The sequence below is a fragment of the Stegodyphus dumicola genome, chromosome 2 (assembly GCF_044657685.1).
Source record: "Stegodyphus dumicola isolate Sdum_Otavi_A_Nest chromosome 2, ASM4465768v1".
Taxonomy (NCBI): Eukaryota; Metazoa; Arthropoda; class Arachnida; order Araneae; family Eresidae; genus Stegodyphus; species Stegodyphus dumicola.
Window position 1 is genome coordinate 197,013,229 of NC_140769.1, and position 21,490 is coordinate 197,034,718.

Consider the following 21,490-nt stretch of genomic DNA (forward strand, 5'->3'; position numbering starts at 1 on the left):
ATAGCCGAATGTGGCCGAACTCATGGTCTCAGTTTTCCAATCATAGTTTTGTACGATATATTGGTGCATGCATGTGCATGCACTTTGATTTATTATTAATTATTACTTAATTCATATTGTTATGGATTTCATAGTTATTTATTTATTTACTTTTTTGGTTGATCTTTACATTATGGTAACTTGGCGTTTTTTTGGCAAAAATTTGGCGACCAACTCTCCTACAGCAACCCTCTATTTTTTTTCTCGCCGCCATTTTGTCTTCACGAAGTAAAGACATGTTTCTTTTCTTTTTATCTACTGAACACTTCTTCCAACAATCTACTAGCCGAATTACACTTATGCTAGAAATTTTATCTAACAAAACTGCTTAATCATGACAAATATTCACTGCAAAATTGGGAAAAAGTGCACAATACCATACTCCTTATGCGTTTTTCAAAATAACACATACACATAAACCATGTACACGCCGACTTATTTTTACTTAAAAAAACATCCCAGAATTGCACAAAAATGGCATTGCGCACACTCTTCACTATATCCATGTACACTGCTTTTTTCTCATAAATTAGAAAAATTTCACGAAAATACAGGACAATTTTCTCAATCTTTAAACCCGGTAAAAAGAACATATATGAAATTACCTGATCGCGAAAAAGTATTTACCCTTTCCAAATATGAACATTTCCACATATAAAATAAATAAAATATCCAAAAACTTTTACCACTAAATCATCTATTACATTATACACGTCACCAACAAATTCATACCGCAAGCATTAGAAATATTTAGTATCAAATATTTAAATTATTTTCATGCACGTTTGCTTCAACTTAAACGTATACCAAATTCCTACAAACATAAAATTCACAAAATAACTATCATTTAATTAAAATATCACTAAACCATGTACACGCTGACTTATTTTTACTTAAAAAAACATCCCAGAATTGCACAAAAATGGCATTGCGCACACCCTTCACTATATCCATGTACACTGCTTTTTTCTCATAAATTCGAAAAATTTCACGAAAATACATGACAATTTTCTCAATCTTTAAACCCGGTAAAAAGAACATATATGAAATTACCTGATCGCGAAAAAGTAATGAACATTTCCACATATAAAATAAATAAAATATCCAAAAACTTTTACCTCTAAATCATCTATTACATTATACATGTCACCAACGAATTCATACCGCAACCATTACAAATACTTATTGTCAGATATTTAAATTATTTCCATGCACGTTTACTTCAACTAAAACGTATACCAAATTCCTACAAACATAAAATTCACAAAATAACTATCATTTAATTAAAATATAATTAAATTCAAAAACACTACTTAAAATATAAATGAGCACATACATTAAATTAATACATACATAAATACCCATTTCGAATTCACTTTAGTTACGGCCATGGGATCCAAAAATTCACGAAATCTGTTTCACACAACACAGAATAAAGCCAAATACAAAATTTCCAGATTTTTTCCCGATTTCCCCCCTTTTCCGATTAAAGAACCGTAATTCGTCCATTAATATCACATGACATATCCCATTTCTCATTTCTCATATCTCTAATTTCCCTCACACAAAATAATGCGTAATCGGAACTGAGTACTGCTCACAAAGTGCCAGGTCACAAAGTACCTTTATCGCCTCCAAAATGTCGCGAAACTACCAGTTACCATATTGTAAAGATCAACCACTTTTTTTTATTTAGAATTGTAATTAGATTTGATTTGCTTCATGTTGCCGTACCGATGCCTGGTACTACCACAGGAGAAGATATATTTACTTGTGTTTTTGGACTTCTGCAGAAATACAATCTACCTTTGGCAAAATTAAATTCTGTAGCTACAAATGGCAGTCCATCAATGACCAGGAAAAACAAGGGCTTCGTAGCATTACTAAGAAAAAACTTAGTGAAATTCACGGTTCAAACATTCATCATATGCATTGTATTATACATCAAGAAGTTCTATGCACGAAAGTAATAAATATGGAGAATGTTTTGTCATATATAAAAAAAGTTATAAATTTTTTAAGATCTCGAGGTTTAAATCAGCGTCAATTCACTGCTTTCTGAAGTGAGTTAGATAGTGAATATTCGGGTTTGTCCTACTATACCGAGGTACGTTGGATATCTTGCTCCAAGATTCTCAAACAATTCTGCGATTTGAAAGAAGAAATATGTCAGTTTTTAAAAACGAAAAATCAAGACGTAAGTTTGTTTTACGATCCAATATGGATAGAAGATTTATCTTTCTTGGTTGATATAACCAAACACTTAATCGATATAAATTTATTGTTACAACGAAAAGATCATATCATTACAAACATGTTTGACATAATTAAAGCATTCAAATGTCAACTAGTTCTTTGGGAAAAACAACTTAAAAATGAAGATTTGACGCACTTCCCGACGTGCAGCATGAACAAATCAAGTTTAGATGATACTTGTTCGTATCAAAAATATGCAGAAAAAATTGCAAATTTAACAACTGAATTTGAAACGAGGTTTAATGATTTTAGTTCCCTCGAAGACAAATTTTTTTTTGTTTTTTGTTTTCTTCGATTTTCTCAATAAGTATTGACTCAGTACCCAGCCATATGCAAATGGAGGTGATCGAGATTCAATGCAACTCAAATTTGAAAGCAAAATTCATTGAAGTGGTCGTGCCTGAATTTTACAAATATTTACCAGCCAGGTTTGAATTACTCGGAAATTTGCATATGAAATTATTTCCATGTTTGGTAGCACTTATCGGTGCGAGTAGTTATTTTCAGTCATGAAAGGTAATAAGTCTCCTATTAGAAACCGTATTAATGATGCTCACCTTGGGTCAGCGTTGAAAGTTATCACTGTAAACAAAATTTCTCCCGAAATAGGAAAGATAACAGCAGAGAAGAGATGTCAAGTATCAGGACATAAACATTAAATTTTTCTTGTTCTTTTCTATATAAATATATATATATATGTTTATTATTGTATTATTCGAAATAAATCTATGTTTCTATGAATATTGATTTTTTTTTTTTTTTTTTTTTTTTTTTTTTTTTGCGGCCCACCTAAAGTTAAACCTTGTTTGTTTGGCCCAAGTGTACCTATGAGTTTGACATCCCTGATCTAAAGGGTATCAAAATTTACAAAAGCTTAATATTTATTTGTTTACTTTTTAAACATTTCTTTCAATGTAAGTTGTTTAAGTTGCTTCGTTTCATGTGTTAATACTTTCTCTTTAGTTCTATAAACAGGCATAATTTCTTGTTCAGTAACAAAGTTCGGCTGATTTATAGAATATGGTAACTGGTAGTTTGGCGACATTTTGGAGGCGATAAAGGTTACTACCTGGGACTTCGGGTAATAATGTGAGCAGTACTCAGTTCCGATTACGCATTATTTTGTGTGAGGGAAATGAGAGATCATGGGATATGTCATGTGATATTAATGGACGAATTACGGTTCTTTAATCGGAAAAGGGGGGAATTTGGAAAAATATCTGTGGCTGTATATTATTTTGTATTAAGCTTCATTGTGTGTTGTGTGAAGTAGGGTTGAATAATTTTGGGATTGTATGGCGCTGTCTAAAGTGAAAAATCGTATGAATGTTTGGAAGATGAAGGTTTTAAACATCTTGCTGTGAACCACAAATATTATTTTAAAGATTCGGAAACAGGTGCACATACCAATACAATAGAGGGCACGTGGAGTGCTATAAAAAGCGCCATTCCGAGGCATTGTGATAAAGAGAATTTTGCTTTATATTTAGCGGAGGAAGTGTGGAGGAAAAATTCGCAGAAAAAATCGTTCAATAATTGTATTGAATACATAATAAAAGTGTATCCACCATGTAAGCAAGATTCTGAAGAAGATTAGGTAAGTTAGTATTTTTAATTATTTGAGGATATTATTTTTATGCATGTAAATGTAAGGTGGAAGTAAAGTAATTTGGTATTATTGGGAAAATTGTTATTAGCAATGATTTAGTTTAAAGTAATTAGGATTGTAAGCTAATTTTTATTAATTTAATGTATGTGCTTATTTATATTTTATGTAGTGTTTTTGAATTTAATTTTATTTTAATTAAATGATAGTTATTTTGTGAATTTTATGTTTGTAGGAATTTGGTATACGTTTAAGTTGAAGTAAACGTGCATGGAAATAATTTAAATATTTGATACTAAGTATTTGTAATGTTTGCAGTATGAATTCGTTGGTGACGTTTATAATATAATAGATAATTTAGAGGTAAAAGTTTTTGGATATTTTATTTATTTTATACGTGGAAATGTTCATATTTGGAAAGGGTATATACTTTTTCGTTATTAGGTAATTTCATATATGGGCAGTTTTCAGATAACCGGCCCTTGGCGATTTGTTGACATCTCGGAAGAGTGCGTGTGCGCCAGATTATGGTAACCCTGACAAGCGGTACAAACCTGCAACCAACTCAGGGAATTTTCCTGAAGGACGAAAAGGGATTTTTTCTGTTTACATAGATTTAGGAAACGTTACAGCAAGACAAAATAGAAGTTGGAAAATCGCAAATCATAATTAGTTCATATTTTCGTAAATAGTTATCGGGTGTTAATCATAATTAGTTCATATTTTCGCAAATCGTTATTAACACCCGATAACGCTCTATTCCCGATAATGCTAAAAATAAAGCTCTATTCTGTTTACGGAACGTTCACGGTAAGACAAAATGAAAGATGGAAAATCGCAAATCCTAATTAGTTCATGTTTTCGCAAATCGTTATCGGGAGTTTATTTCAATTGAAAAAAATAAAGCTCTACAAACATTTTTAGTCAAGCAGTGTTTTTTTATAGGAAATTTTATTTCCTGTCAACTATATACGGAACATTTTCTCTTCAACCAACATAAGGCCTTAACATATAGAAGATATTTAGAAACTTGCATGTACACAGAATTGCTTCTGCATTAAAGACATCTTGTTAGTAACAAATTCCTGTTCCTTCAGGGTTAGTATCAGCTGTACCAGCAGCTGTGTAGGCTGCAGTTTCACATGCTCCTGCTTGTTTTGTTGTAAGTGTTGTTTAAATAACAAAAGTCGATTTCAATTGTATAGCACAAGTTTCAGCAACATACCGCGAACACAGTGCTGCAAAGATTTAGTTCCTATGACCATTATTTCAGCAAATACTTAGTTTTTATTATTCTCGTGAAATGCGGCCGATATTCCTTTGTTTGTGAAAGTGGTTAAGCGAAGTGACAAGGATCACAAGTTATTTATAAAACTCTTCCTGTGTAATAGTGCTGCCGTCTATAAAATTAATTGAACTGTTTAATTAATTCACATTCCCAGGATATCTATGGATGCCATTTGATGTTATTATTTCAAGCAATTAAGGAAGTACAGCTCATTAAAATTGTGTCATATTCAGCTCAATTAATGCAAGTTTTTCCTGGATTATAACTTATTTACAAGACTATCAACGCTGAAATCATACTCAAGAGCATTTAACGTCTCTTCATCATCTTCTACAGAGAGATTTTTTTTCCCCACATACTTGCCCCCGAAACCAGTTGGGAGGCGACCTTGAACTGTATCTGTGTGCCCACGACCGTGCTCTATTGTTACAGCTCTAAGAAGAACAGCGTCCTTTCATTGCACACGGCTTTCTCAGTTTCATCGGCGGAGAATTTTTGCCCAATTTCAACAATTGTGTTTTAAATCTTTAACCAAAGTTCTAAAAGGATAAAAGCACTGAATGAATCGGGCTCAAATACTGCATCTTCACAGATCATCATATTATTAGTTTGATACCATGCACTTATCTTTCAATTAATTAATTCTTGAATCACTATTTTTATTCACTTGCAAGCAGAACTCTGCACAGTTTACCAGTTTTCACGGTATATTTATTAACTCCTGCAGTCTTGGACTTTAGGAAAGAATATACTTTTTTTTTTTAAATTCTTTTTTAATATTATTTTATTTTCACTACAATTATTGTTATTATTATTATCTGGTATTTAGAATTGTATGTACATGTGTTAATGTAACTAGTGTGTCTTTTCATACTTATTTATACTCTCCTAACCTATCACATTGTGTTTTGTGTGTTTTGCATAATTCTGAAAAGTTTCTACATACTGGTGTATCTATTTTCTAAGTATAATACTGATTACTTAAACACTCACTTGCAGAAATACCTGTCTGAGTAAGGTTTAGAATTCCTCTTAACGACTTAATACAATGTACGTCTGACAACTCACAGTTTAACCTTTGGTTAAGACTTGACATAATATAGTATTGTCAGCAGATAATTCTTTATTTTTATTTATTTTGTGCTTCTTTCTTTACATATATATTCTTTTTCCTAAGAAACATTGGAACTGTATAACACCTGAATTTAGAATTATTTTTGTCAGACTTTATGTGAGTAATAACATTTATTCTAATAAGCAATTATTCACTATTATTTACTTATTTATTTATTTTTGTTAACTTCATGTTCTAGAAATTTTCTGCTCTGATTATGAATAGCTTCTGATTTATTGTCATTTTTGTTTTATGTGTGCTATGAAATTGTAAACTCTTATCGACGGCTTCTAACGATAGGTCTTCCTCACCATCATTATTAAACGTCTCCCATTCATTAACTAGCAATCCTGAAAATGCTGACTCCTCCAGATTGAATGATATTCTACGAATTGCTGATAAAATTAAAGATCTTCTAAACATCGGCAAAATTAGAAAACTTAATACTCAAGAACATAAAGATATTTCTGGCCATTTAACAGCTCTTCGTCAAATAGTGGAGACCAAGAACTTACTCTAGCGAAGCACGAAGGTACAATTTCGGAACTGAGAGAACAACTGTCTCTTCAGCGTTCAAATGCTATAGTTATTTCTGAAGTGAAGGAACATTTGCAGCAACAACAACATGAAGTTAAAAAATTATTCGAAACAAAGTTTCTAGAACAAACCCCAAATTCTTACGCTGTTGCTGCCGCCAAAAACATTTCTTTGAAACAGACTCCAAAAAGTCAAATCAGAGATCATATTCTACTCCTGAAACCTAAAGATTCAGAGAGAACACCTGAAGATATCAGACACCAACTAAGTTCGACACTTAATCCAAAAAAATTGGTTATTCAAATCAATAATATTTGTACTACTAAGTCTAATGAGCTTTTAATCAGTGTCGAAAAGAAAGCAGACTTAGAACACTTACACCGCTCAATCATTGAAAATTCACAACTACAAGCCTCCGTAACTGTTCGTACTTCAAAACCCAAAAGTATCAAACTCATAGTGTTTAATGTACCCTCTTCAGCAGCTGCTGAAGATATCAAATTGGCTTCTCTGAAAATTACATCAAATAATAATCTTGATATTTCGTGTTCTTCAGTTCACCGATCTGAAAATACAAATAATTGGATTGTAGAAATTTCTTCTGATTCTAGTGACTGTTTTACTTCGTCAAGCGTCTTCATTGGATTCAACTTGTATTCCTTCCATCCCTACATTTCACTTCCCCGTTGCCTTCATTGCCAGGGTCTTGGACATAATAGTCGAAGCTGTCAAAATCCTCCCTGCTGTTCTATCTGCGCAAAACAACGCATAGAGAGTGTACCTCAGACGTAAAACTCTGTGTAAATTGTGTGTGAAGTAACCAAGAAACTGGTTCTTCGTTGCTAACTGATCACGGTGCTCATGAAAGAACATGCCAGACTTACAGGAGTCAGATCAACAAATTATTGTACCTGGACAAAGCCACAACCTCACATGTTGCCATCATCTGTGACTAACAATTCTTTAGTTGCAATTAACATACAAGAGCGCAATTTAAAGAACAACACTTCAACTGAAGATTATAACGTGAACAGTAATGTACAAAATAATCTACCCCCGACCTTGCTAAAAAAACTCTATGCCATTTTCTTCAATTCGTTTTCTTCAAATCAACTTACAAAGAGCAAAAGTGGCTTTTGATCGTCTAGCAGAATTCTCAACTCATAACCATAAAGAACTTTGTTTTAATCCAAGAACCCTATTGTATCGAAGCGAAAGTAAGTAGCATTCCAACGTCTTCGAATCTCTTTCAATATTCTCCTCAGTCCCCTAATCAACATCCCAGAGCAGCTATCATCAGTTTTAATCATAGCTGGCACCAAATTCTAATTACAGCTAAACGAGACCTAGTTACAATCAGTCTTAATAGTTCCTACTCTCAACTTCTTATTTCAAGTATTTATGCATCTCCCTCCGAGGATATTTCTCCTTTGCTTCAAGATTTAGAATCTATCTTGTTTTCCTTTCGAGGTCCACACATAATATGTGGAGACTTCAATTCACACAACCAGCTTTGGGGCTACAACTCCACTAATCCAAGAGGAAGGTCCCTTGAGTAATTCTTCAATTCACATAATCTTGTCATTCATAACCATGCTTCGTATTTACCTTCTTTTGAAACAATGTATGGAAGAGGGTGGCCAGATCTCGTAGTTACTTCCCATCACCTAATTAATTCGATTTCAAATCGCAAAATTGAAGAAGACAACTCCCAATCAGATCATAAATATAGTACTTTTGAAATCAAAGGATGAACGTTTTAATGAAACGTTTTAAAATTACTAAAATGAAAGAAAAGAACTTTATTAAGCAAATTCAACAATCTGCATTTCCAGTGACTTCTTCCTTTCAACTAAGTGCTACAGAAGATCTAAGTAAAGCTACAGAAGATTTTATAAAAAAAATTCAAGAAATATGTGAAAATACCTTTCCAGTACAATCTGCAAAACCTTACTTTCATATAAATTGGTAGACTAAAGAGTTACGCGCTCAGAAGCATAAGGTGAGAGCATTGAAACGGAAAATGAAATCAATTACTGATGATGAATTAAGACACCAAGCCTGGCTCAAATTCAAAAAAGAAAATGCAAACTACAAAAAGATGATTCTCGAATCTAACTTAAAAAGTTGGCACAAATATTGTTCAAACAATAAAGAAACTTATACAAGATCGCCAGTAGTAAAATATTTAAACCGTCGCAAATCCAACTTCCCACAAATTTGCTTTCAAGTTCTGCTGAAATTCAGGATGCCACTTTCTCAATCCTAAATGAGATTCTTGACTCTGTAAAAGATGATCCAGCTGAAGATTCGCCTACTCAAACCAGAATCCGTAACTGCGATGACATTCCACAAACAGACAACGATATTCCGTTCTCAAAACAAGAAATAAAGCAAATAATTAAAAACCTAGCTTTAAAAAAGGCACCAGGCCCAGATGGCATCGATAACCGCATTATAAAATTAATCAATCAAGCCCATCCTGATATAATCTGTAGTTTTTGCAATCGATGTATAGAGCTCTCTACCTTTCCTGATTGCCTGAAAATTGGTAATATAATACTCTTCAATAAGAAGAATAAAAGCTCCGATGAACCTAAATCTTATCGTCCGATAAATCTTCTCCCAGCCCTGGGAAAAGTTTTGGAAAGATGTCTTATTGGTCGTCTAAAATTTCATGTTTACAGCAAAAACTTAATAAGCAATAACCAGTTTGGATTTCGAAGCCTATTTTCAACAAGTCATGTAATTAATTCAGCTCTTGAACAAGTCAGAAGAAATAAAATCAACCAACTTCATTCTGCAATAATATGTCTCGACTTAAAATCAGCTTTCATTTCTTTATGGTGGCCAGCAGTTTTACAAGCGCTGCGTTCCTTTAAGTGCCCTCAAAATTTATTTCTAATTATTCAAGATTACTTCAGAAATAGGAAAAGTATATTCTTTACGACAACACTGAAATTGTGCGTAATCAAGTCCGAGTATGTCATCAGGGGTATTGCATAAGTGCAGATCTCTGGAATATCAGCTTCAACAACATCATTGCCTATCCATGGCCAGATCACTCAAAAATTGTAGCTTTCGCAGATGATGTAGCTTTTATTACAAGTGGCCATACCAGAGACATTTAACAGAATAATTGCAATGAAACACTCCAGTTATTTAACCAACTTTGCAAAATTCAAAAACTACAAATTTTACATAGTAAGTCCCAAGTCTTAGTGATCCATAAACCAGGACAAGATATAACTAAAGCTTTAGCTCTAAAAATTGACAATCAAAAGATCAAATCTGTGAATACAATCAAGTACCTCGGTTTAACAATCGACAAGAAATTCTCCTGGATTCCTCATCTACAAAATATCAAACTTCGTACAACATCAATAGCTAACTGCCTACGACATATGCATGGATATAACTGTGGCCTAAATCCCCATATAACATGTATTCTTCTAAAAACAGTCATCTCAAAAATGGTAAATTATGGAGCCGGAATTTGGGCACAACCAATGACAGTGAGAAAGATCAAATGTTTAAATTCAATTCAAAGGCCTTCTTCTCTCTGCATTACTCGGATTATCGCACAACTTCAAATATAGCACTTGATACTTTAGCTGTACTCTTCCGTTATAAATCAGTGCAGAAATTGAATGCACCTTTATGAAAGTTCTTCAACTTAACCAAGCCGCAGAATTCAATAACCAAACCTTTTGGCCATCCAACTAGGAAAAGAAAATTAACCCCAATCTTATTCATCCAGCGCTTCGCTTCAGCAAAATAATATTCCCCACGTCTGAAGAAAATTAAAATTCATCTCCAATTGCTTATACTGATGGATCAAAAATTGAAGGAAAAGTTGGTTCTGCAGTCTTTTTTCAAAATACCCCCTCAAATATCATCAAATGGAAAGGCCATCCTCATAATAATAATAGTGTTTTCCAAGCGGAATTTTCAGCTATAAAAGCAGTGATTGAAATAGCCATTCTCAAAAATCTCAACGAATTTAGCATAAAATCTGACTCCCAAGCAACTATTCTAGCTATTAAAAATCCCTTACCTTCCTCTCCATTGATATCCGACATAAATTCTCTTCTTGATAAAATTCCAAACTACAAAATTCAAATTTCATGGATCAAAGGACATAGTGGCCATTTTGGTAATGATCAGGCAGATGAACTAGCCAAAGAAGCAGCTATTAATCAAGACTGTACTGAAATCATCATTCCGTGGCCTCGCTCAAATTTCAAGTACCAATAAAAACAACTTGCTTCAAAATCTTGGCAAGATTTGTGGAACAATGCTCCACGGGGAAGACGCACATATAACTTGATCCCCAATGTAAGCTTCACATCTCTGAACTCGAATCCTTCACTAAATTACTTTATAACAGGACATGGACCCTTCCCCACATATTTCTACGCAAGAAATTTGGCAAATTCTGATATCTGTATATGTGGGTAACAGGGAACTCCTGATTACACTTTCTCATGCCCCTTAACTGAGGATATTCACATAAAATCCCCAAGAACTGACCTCCTGGCATTCCAAAGGTTTTTACTTAAAAATAAATATCAATATCTAAAGTTTCAGAAAATTATGCAATGACTCTCTTCCTACGGCCTAGATCTCTGTCAAGTGTAAGTCCACATACAGTTTAAACTTAGTGAATTTTTACATGCTGTGATTATGGATAAAATGGCTCCGTTCGTGAACTTTATAAACTGCAATAAACCAATATATCTGAAATAACCCATGGACACCCACCTCTTTAGCAATTATTATAACAATTCATTTTAACATTGTGTTGGCAGTACTAATTACAATTATCTCATTATGTTTATTTGTTTATTAATTATGTTTATCTCCTATTTTTGTTGCACCAAATCAGATGTTTAATTTATCTTGTGAATCTCAAATTGTATTCCGACTATTTTGTAATCTATATATGTCCTACACCATTATTTTTAATAAATACTGGATGCGGGGTGTACTGTGCAATTGCATGATGTACCATAATAGGCAAACTCTAGACCTTTTGAGTCTATGCAAGTTCTTATAAAACTTTCAATTACCCCCCTTTTTTTTCCCTCGAAGAGTTAGTATGGGAAGGCATTACCAGTTGAGCTATGGTACATCGCTGGTGTCCCCCATTCTTTTGCCTTTACCTTTACGTTCCTTCAGGGTTGATAGTAGTTGATACATGATGAAAGATTTCTGAATTTATATTGGACTACCCAACTTATGTTCCTTCTGCTTGGCTGCTGGTAGACTTGCATTGAAAAGAAAAAAAGCACTATTTCTTGCACTATATCATACCAAAAGATGTAAGTTTGTAAAGATGCGTGTATCAGACATATATTTCCAGTGAAAGACGCCTATTTTGGTCATCAGCTCATTTGTCTGTTGTAAAACTTTCCGAAATGTAAGAAATATATTAAAAAGAGTTTAATTGCTCCAGTGCAGAAATAGTAAAATGAAATGAGAGATTTTACAAATACCTTTGTAAAGCAAATGTTTGAAAGATTTCGGTGTGAATAAATATAATTTTTTCCTGTTACATTTTTTTTAAAAATAGACTAATAGGTAAACGAGAAAAAATATTTTTGTCCTATTCCTTCAAGTGTAGTGTAGAACGGTCGTTAATGCGAGATGAGATTCTTGACTAATATGAGACTTAAAAGTTAGGGGTGTTTTGTTTATATGTCGCACTTACAAATATAGCAAAATATACGTCATAGTGAGATTTTCTATGTTACTATGGGCACTAGCATCTTAAATTGTAGAGTGAAACATGAAGCGATTCTGAAGCTAAAAATAGTGTTTCCTATGTTTAGTACTAATAACTTGCTGGAAAAGTCTGCGAAGATACTCTTCCTATATCAGTGATGGCTATAGGTTAAGATATTACTTTATTAGGTTAAATATAAGGTACTTAACTATTAATGGAACCACACTGGGGCAATCTGTCAATTTTTTACAAATGAAAATGTAAAAGTCTCTTATCAGCTGCAGGATAATGATTTTCAGAAACTCTTTTCTAAAGTACCAAAAATAATCCTATCTTATATGTGTAATTATGAGAAAATGTCATTTTACATTATAAATCATATTTAAATGAATAATAGAATGGGGTACAGTCAAAAGTCTAATCCGAACTCATCGGGACTTCGGCGATTCCGGATTGTAGATCATCAATTTAAATTTGGTAAGATGGCATGCAGAAATTATAAAATTAAAAATATGAAACCGTAATTTATGAAATAAAAAGCAATTATGATCTAAAGGTTATCAAAATTTACAAAAAAAAAAGCTTAATATTTATTAAAAATTTTTTTCAACGTGTGCATGCGTAAAGCTTACTTTACGCATAGTCGAAATTAGAAAATTGCAACCAGAAAACTATTTGATGTGTATTTGTGATATTTATAATGACGAGGAATTTGATTTAAATCATACGAAAGACAGAGTACATAGAGATGAAATACTACATTTAGTAAGGAATTATAAGCCGAATAAAATAAAAACATCTGCCCTGAAGATAAGGATAGTGCTGACAGATCAATTTCCAGTACATTGCATACCGCGACGTCCCCCCCCCCCCCCCGCAGAGCAGCGTGAAATTGATAAACAGATTTCGGAATGGTTAGAGAAACAAAGGATATGCCTTTATCCATTTTTTGCAGCAATTCCACTTTTTGTTTGATGGACATCGAAACATGCTTTCGCTTTGTAGATCCTTTGGCAGCTCCAGAATCGGAAATTCTTTTTGACATAATCGAAAGTTCAAGCTTACTTTTATAAAATTGCTCTAACAGTCTGCAAAAAATAATAAGCCGGATCCAATTAGAAGATTAAGGAACAACACAATCTGCAACATTAACTGAAATAGATAATTAGATAATTTTAGCCTAGCTTATACCGTCCATTATACATTAAACACGCATGCGTAAATGTATTATGCGCATGCGTAAAGGTATTATGCAAATGCGTAGATACATTATGCGTTTACGCATGCGCAGAAAGTTTGTAGCTTTGAGGTACGGATTAAAGACTTGACTGTATATGAGTTTAGGTAATTCAGTGTAATTTGATTTCTTAAATGAAAATATTAAAATTTTTTTTAAATTTCATTTAATTAAATGGAACTCAAGAGTTATTCAAAATCTTATTCATTAGTCTTTTTTAAATGTTCTATTTCATCTTCTTTTTCTTATTCGATTCATTTTTAATCTATTTACAGATTTGCCAACTCTCCCAATTTAGGTGGGAGACTCCCGATTTTCGACCGCTCTCTGGCCAACACGATTTACAATATATTTCTCCTGACTTTTTCTTATTCTTAAAATTTCTCACGATTTTTATGGAACTTGGCTTTATACTTCGTTATATGAACCAAAAAAAAAAAAGTGATTTTTGACGTCTGAAAGCAATTGAATCATGGAGGTAGGAAGTAAGATGGAGTAGCCCTAAACAGGTTTCTCCCGTACCCTGCTGTGAAGCACCGGCGATCCCTACGTGGTGACCGAAACATTGAGTCATTTACCATTAAGTTCAATGGGTTTTGACGCAATCGGATGTAAATATTTTGTAATTATGTCGTAAATATACATATAAATGAATATATTTTCTTTTTCTACAACACTTCAGAGTCCTAAGTATATGAAAACAACATATTTTTAAACAACATTTCATTCTGCACGGAATTAAATGCTATACTTTTCGCAGAACAGTTTTCTCAGAATGGTTTAATTTGAATGAAATATTTTCACAAGTTTTCATTAATTACATTAGAAAAAAATTTAAGGTAATTCGATTTTATTCAGTTAAGGTACAAAAATTAAGATCAAAGTTTATTGTATTATTAATATTAAAATTATGCATTATTTCTTTTCTATTTATAGAGCTTCTTCCTAAAATACTTTCTTAAATATGACATGATTTTTTGGCTTCTGAGGCATCTTTTAAATAAAAAAATATTTATAATTAATGCTCTATTCGGTTAATTTTAAATTAGAGAATTATTAAAAATTAGTGAAATACTTTAACCTGGCGGAAGGCGCACCAAGAAAAGTTACTAGAACGGGTGCATGGGGTATCACATACCCCAATATTTAAAATACGATAAAAATAGTATTATTTAGTTTTAAAACTTTTTTTTTTTTTTTTTTTTTGTGTGTGTGTTCTTGTATATTATAAATAAGTGAATAATAATTGGGTTTCAAAAAATTAATTTCCGAAATAATCTTAGAGTTAAAATTAATTAAATGAAAGTAATAAACATCATGCCTCTAAGTTTCATTGCATCTCTAATACACCATGCTTTTTTTATTTCTTCACACTTTGAACGAAATACATTCATGTGTTCTTGGCACAGAATGCTTTCACATTTTAAACATTGCATTCACGTTCTTCTGTCCTTACCGCGAGGGCAAAAAATTTAACACATTTTTCATACTTAGTTGTTTCTAATTTCATGTATTCGTTTTAATTCTTCATCGAAACTTCTGCTTTTGTTTCACATGCAGTACGTCAATTTCTTGGAAAAGTATTAATCTCTGATCTTTGTTCCATTCTTTTTTTCATTAATTGTAATGCTAAGTCCTTCAAAAACGGACTTCTGTTTCTTGTTGGTGGATTAGCAGTTGAATGTAATATAATTCAAGCATTTATTACAGCAACATTCAGTGCAGAAAAGAACATTACCATTGGCCACCTTCTCGTTATTCTGGCAATTGAATAATTGACTGACATTTTATCCCCCATATCCACTGCTCCTTTAGTCATATTATTAAAACATGTAATTCCTAATGTTTTATTTTCCTCCAATAGTATCATCTATAGTACGATTGTTATATAATGTTGAAAGCATAAGAACAGTCTTTCCTTTTTTAGGAACATTATGAATTAATGTTTTATCTCTTGCGAAACCAAAAACAGTGTAGAAAATATTCCTACTTTCATCTTCAGTTTCCAAAATGTAATCTTCATCGCTTTCAAATATTTCTAATAAATCTCGCATGCATTGCATCTCTAGTTCATAGGGACTCATTCTTTTTACCATAGTGCAGTTAGAAATTTTTAAGAATTTAATGTCAAGTACTTTACAATCACTTGCTAGAAATATTTTTTGTTACACTCTAGAAATAAATTTCTGAACTAAATATTCAGTCAGAAAAACACTTACACGGACAGGCGTGTGGGTTGTGTCATACCCCAGTTCCAACAAAATACAGATAAATCTTTTTCTGAAACACACAGGCAAAGAAAAAGCGGTCCTGAAAGTCAACCACAACTAGAAACTCAGCTACTGAAAGCAGCACAGAATTTCAGTTTCACAAGTTAGGAATATTCCACTTTTATGTAGGGTTGGGGTATGATACACCCCACGTGCCTTCCTGCGGGTTAAATACATGCAAAAGTCGTTAATTCGGGCACCCATAATCCGGAATGATCTATAATCCGGACCTCAAAGCTACAGACTTTCTGCGCATGCGCGTAAGACCTTTACGGCTGCGAATATGCGCATGCGCAAAATATGTTTACGAATGGGCGTTTAATGTATAACGAACGGTATAAGCTAAGCTAAAATTATATAATTCAGTTAATGTTCAGATTGCGTTGTTCCTTAATCTTCGAATTGGATCCGGCTTATTATTTTTTGCAGACTGTTAGAGCAATTTTATAAAAGTAAGGTTGAACTTTCGATTATGTCAAATAGAATTTCCGATATACAATTACTAATATGTAAAGGATCTACAAAGCGAAAGCATTTTTCGAAGTCCATTAAACAAAAAGTGGAATTGCTGCAAAAAATGGATAAAGGCATATCCTTTGTTTATCTAAACTTTAACGTTTGTTTACGTAAACTTTGTTTATCTTTAACGCCTGGGCGCGCAATGAATTGGAAATTGATCTGTCAGCACTATCCTTATCTTCAGCACAGATGTTTTTATTTTATTTGGCTTATAATTCCTTACTAAATGTAGTATTTCATCTCGATGTACTCCGTCTTTGATATGATTTAATTGAAATTCCTCGTCATTATAATTCGCTTTCAGATAGCGAAGAAAGTGACACAGAGGTCACTTTCTTCGAAAACGAAAAAATTTCGATTGACAAATTAGTCGGTATTCTCGACACAGCAATTATAGGACTTGAACAGCGGAACTTTGTAACTGAACAAGAAATTATGTCTGATTATAGAATTAAAGAGAAAGTATAATCGCATAAAAAACGAAGCAACTTAAAGAACTTGTATTGAAAGAAATGTTTAATAAAGTAAACAAATGAATATTAAGCTTTTTTTGTAAATTTTGATACCCTTTAGGTCATAATTGTTCTTTATTTCATAAATTACGGTTTCATATTTTTAATTTTATAATTTCTGCATGCCATCTTGCCGGATTTAAATTGAAGATCTATAATCCGGAAAAATCGATAATCCGGAATCGCCGAAGTCCGGACGAGTCCGGATTAACGACTTTTGACTGTAGTGCTTAACTTTCTCTGAACATTTCTGAGAGAGAATAAAATAAGGATTTTTTTAATTATTTAAAACTTGTAACTGAGTTATTATAAAATGTAGGGGGAATAATTCTTTTAATTATCAGATTTTTTTTCTCATTAATTTCAACAATACATATTCCAAAACTCTTTATTACTTTCTTAAGTGCGCATCTCATAGCATTTGCTTTACAATGTCTTTTAACAGATTGCTTTCCTGTACGAACAATTCTTGCTTAAATAGTTTTATAGCGTATTTGTCAACAGGATTTCAGTTTATGTTTACAAATTCAATATTAAGGTTATTATATATTTAGATAACATTTGTAATCATTATAAATTAGATACATTTAATAATTAGATTTCTTCACAGTTGTTTATAAGTGAATAAATTCTTCATTTCAAATACATTTATAAATAATTTAATGATGATTTATGTATTTTGTTAAAGGCAGATACATGCTTTTTGCAAGCACATGCATAAATACCCATACATATTTCATATTTCTCATTTCTGGCATGTGCAAATATTTAATTTCTGTGCATTCACTATATTTTATTTTTAATTAACCCAAATAAGTAAAACGTGTAAGCCCAAAGGGATTATTTTTCAGATATATAAAATTAAAATGAGGAACCGTAAAGCCTCTCTAAAAAGTTTTAAAAGGTACATGTTACAGTAATATATGGATGTGAAAAAAATTTATTTTATTTAAAACATTTTGGCGTTTGGAACATAAAATAAAAGTAGCGAATACTCTATCAAAGGTATCGAAAGACGTATACAATTTTAAAGGTACCATAAGGTATTTTTCATTCTTTATGCATAACATTTTTGCTAAAATTTGTATTTTTGTAGTTCAACAGCTTAGAATTTTATAAAACAAATTCATAATCAAAATCGCTGTTGTTAGTTATCGAAAAATAACCAAGATGTGATTTTTGCGTAAATGTCACTAAACTATACAAATTGCTATTATCTATCATTCTATGAATGTTTCTTTCATGTGAAAGTGTCCCTTTTTCTATTTGTATGGAACTGTCGTGTGTCGAAATACTATCAGATATATACACTGTTAAGCGAGCTTCTGAATGTAATCAAAGAACACCCCATCTGGTGACCGAAGCTTTGAAGCAGTGCTTTACTTTTAGTGCCCGGTTGGCCACTCCTTCCTTTCTTACCTCCATGGAAAGGACACTCACAAACAACTATGCTTTCCTGGATTTTAGACTCAGCTTATGGTAGCCAGGATACCGTTGAGATCGATCAGAAAGATGATTTTAATCGTAAATTTACTGTGATCTTTACAAAAGTAATAACATCCTCCAGCAGAAAAATCAAGTGATACTAAAACCATAAATTGAGCTCGTTTATAGCTTGTAATTCTAGCATACTGTACATTGATCCTAGTGTAAGGTAATAACAGATTTTTGTCTCGCTTACTATCGCTACCATCAATCTTCGTCAAACCAGGTGATAACGTTTGATGCATGGATTGTTTAAAAAGTTTATCTGAACAAACTGCGAAACTTCTAAGACTTTGAAGACAATATATTAAGCTTTTTGAAGTAGAAATATTTAAAAATTATTTGTGTTTAACTCGTTAATCGAACCACAGGTTTTAATTTGCAAGCTGAATGTGCTAACCACTGCACAGGAGGAAAGCGCACAGGAGAAATAACGTAAAACCTTATAAACTGCACAAACAGAAAAGCAGGGACATTTCTGCATAAATGAAACATTCATTGCTTGGATGGGTAATAGCAATTTGTTTAGTTTAGTGGCATTTTCACACAAATCACATCCTGATTATCTTTCGATAACTTGCAATAGCGGTTTTGATTATGAATTTGTTTTAGAAAATTCTAAGCTACTGGACTACAAAAATATATATTTTAGCAAAATGTTTCTGTTATGTAATAAGGTGTTTTCGCTATCCATCCAGCATATCTTCGTGGTGTAACGGTAGCACACTCGACGCGTATTCGAGAGATCCCAGTCCCGGCAAGGGCATTGTTGCACGTTTTCATGTTTCCTGCTTTTTTTTTTTAAAAAAAAACTTAATTATTTTGTATTGATGCTCGAACAAAAAGGGTGGTGGAAGATTATTCATTACCACCAGGATTTGACGATTGGGTCCCGTAATTCACGGTCGCCCTCTAAAAGGGGGAGTATATAAGGTATTTTCTTCCTCCTTCTAGCATGCCTTTGCGGTGTAACGGTAGCACACTTGGCGCGTATTCGAGAGGTCCAGGCGAGGGCATTAGACATTTTTCACGTTTCCTGCTTCAAAAATAAACTAATGACTCTACAATGTGTTAAAAATGATAAATACCTTAAGGAAGCATTTAAATGCCAAAATATCGCTCAAGTATAACAGTTTAAAACTCAATTTCCTTATAATTAAATAGTATAAGCGTGCAAATTTGTATACATCTTTCAATACCCTTGATTGTGTATTTGTTATTTTTATTTTATGTTCTAAATATCAAAATGTTTCAAATAATTCCTTTCAGAATGAAATGTCGTTTAAAAATGTAGTCTTTCACATACTTAGGACTCTGAAATATTGTATAAAAAGAAAATATACACATTTATACTTATATTTACGACGTAATTACGAAATATTTATTTCCAATCTTGTCAAAACTTATTGATCGTAATGGCAAGTCACCGAATGTTTTGGTCACGAAGAGGGGTGAGTCACTGCTTCAAAGTAGTGTAGCAGTGTATGGGAAAAACCAGTTCGGACTTGTCCGCTGTTTCTTATAGGGGACTTAACTTCTAGTAGCGTCCAGCCCTAGCATGGTTTATGCTTCACGCATGCGCAATAGGCATATTTTCAGCATTGTAAACTTCGTCGCTTGGCCAAAGAACATCTATGTGTGTTTGGCTTGGCGATGAATTCACAATTCAGTTTTCAGCGATGCATAAGTGAAACTATTACTTTCTACCTCCATGTTAAGGTAGGAGAGGTAAGACATACTCAGATTTTCCTCCTGGATGTTCTGCATCAAAAGCAAGGCGTAACTGCACTGTTAATGTGGTGGGACTCTACCTGTGCTACCATTTTGAAATCCTGGTATTCCGCTTACTTTTACCTGCACCTGTACATATAATGTTACATGTGAAAACAGAATGTTATAACTTCAGGTATAAGCTACTTGTTAAAGTACTTTGTGAAGAAACTTTTCCCAGTCTCGAATAAACTAGCCAAAAAAGCTTTTCTATTCATTAAGCCAGTCTCATAACTAAAAGGTAAGCAAGCAAAATCTCTAACTTCTGGCCTCTTAAACAAAAAAGAATAAGAAAAAAAAAAAAAAAAAATCTGAATGATGAATGGTTTCAGATTTTAAATTACGTCCAAAGGGGCATTTTTTTTAACATTTTGTGTGTTATCTTTATTTATTAAATATCATATTCTTTGCACTTAAACCATAAAATTCAGTTCAATAAAAATGTCTTAAAATAATTTTAAAATTAGCATATCTTTAGAATTTCCGATACACAGTTCCGTGCACTGAAGATAAAAAGATCCCCCCCCCCGTAGACTGTTGCCATTGCTCGCGAGTTTGTTAATCAAAAATTCGTTAAAGTTTTACAAAATATGAAATCGATAATAAAACAAATTTCAAATTTGGTCTTCCTCATGCCCATATTCGTAGGAGGATTACGTCATTCAAAATTCGATGGCTCTATGTACCATTGTTTTATCACAATGTGAGAAATATACGTACATTTATGCAGATTTTCATTATTTAATTTCTTTAAATATAATGTAGGACTCTAACATTTGGTGGCAACAGTTGAAAAGTGAAACGGATATTTATAGTGATTCAACGCAAAATCGCAAAACGAAAACAATAGTCCTTCAGGGACAAAGCCCCTTTGGACTAAAAATAATGCTTTGCATTACCTATCTTTGAAATACATTTTATCAGTTATTCTTATCTCATACAGGAAAAACTGTGCACATTTTAAAGAATTCTGCCTTCCAAACTGTTTTCTTTTTCGAAGGAAAAAGCAATTTTTATTCACAACATCGTACATTTCCAAGGTGCAGTGGGAAGTTAAGAAAGCAAAAGGTGATTACATGAGATTTAATTACAATGCAATCCGCGCTATTAAAAAATACTCTTTTCTCTA

The 21,490-nt window shown here is 32.6% G+C and overlaps 1 protein-coding gene across 3 annotated transcripts in view; it reads left to right on the forward strand.

The window, feature by feature from the left end:
• The window catches only part of LOC118205209 (B-cell lymphoma 3 protein homolog), a 72,977-nt gene that overhangs the window by 13,704 nt on the left and 37,783 nt on the right, over positions 1-21,490 (forward strand). The window lies entirely within an intron of this gene.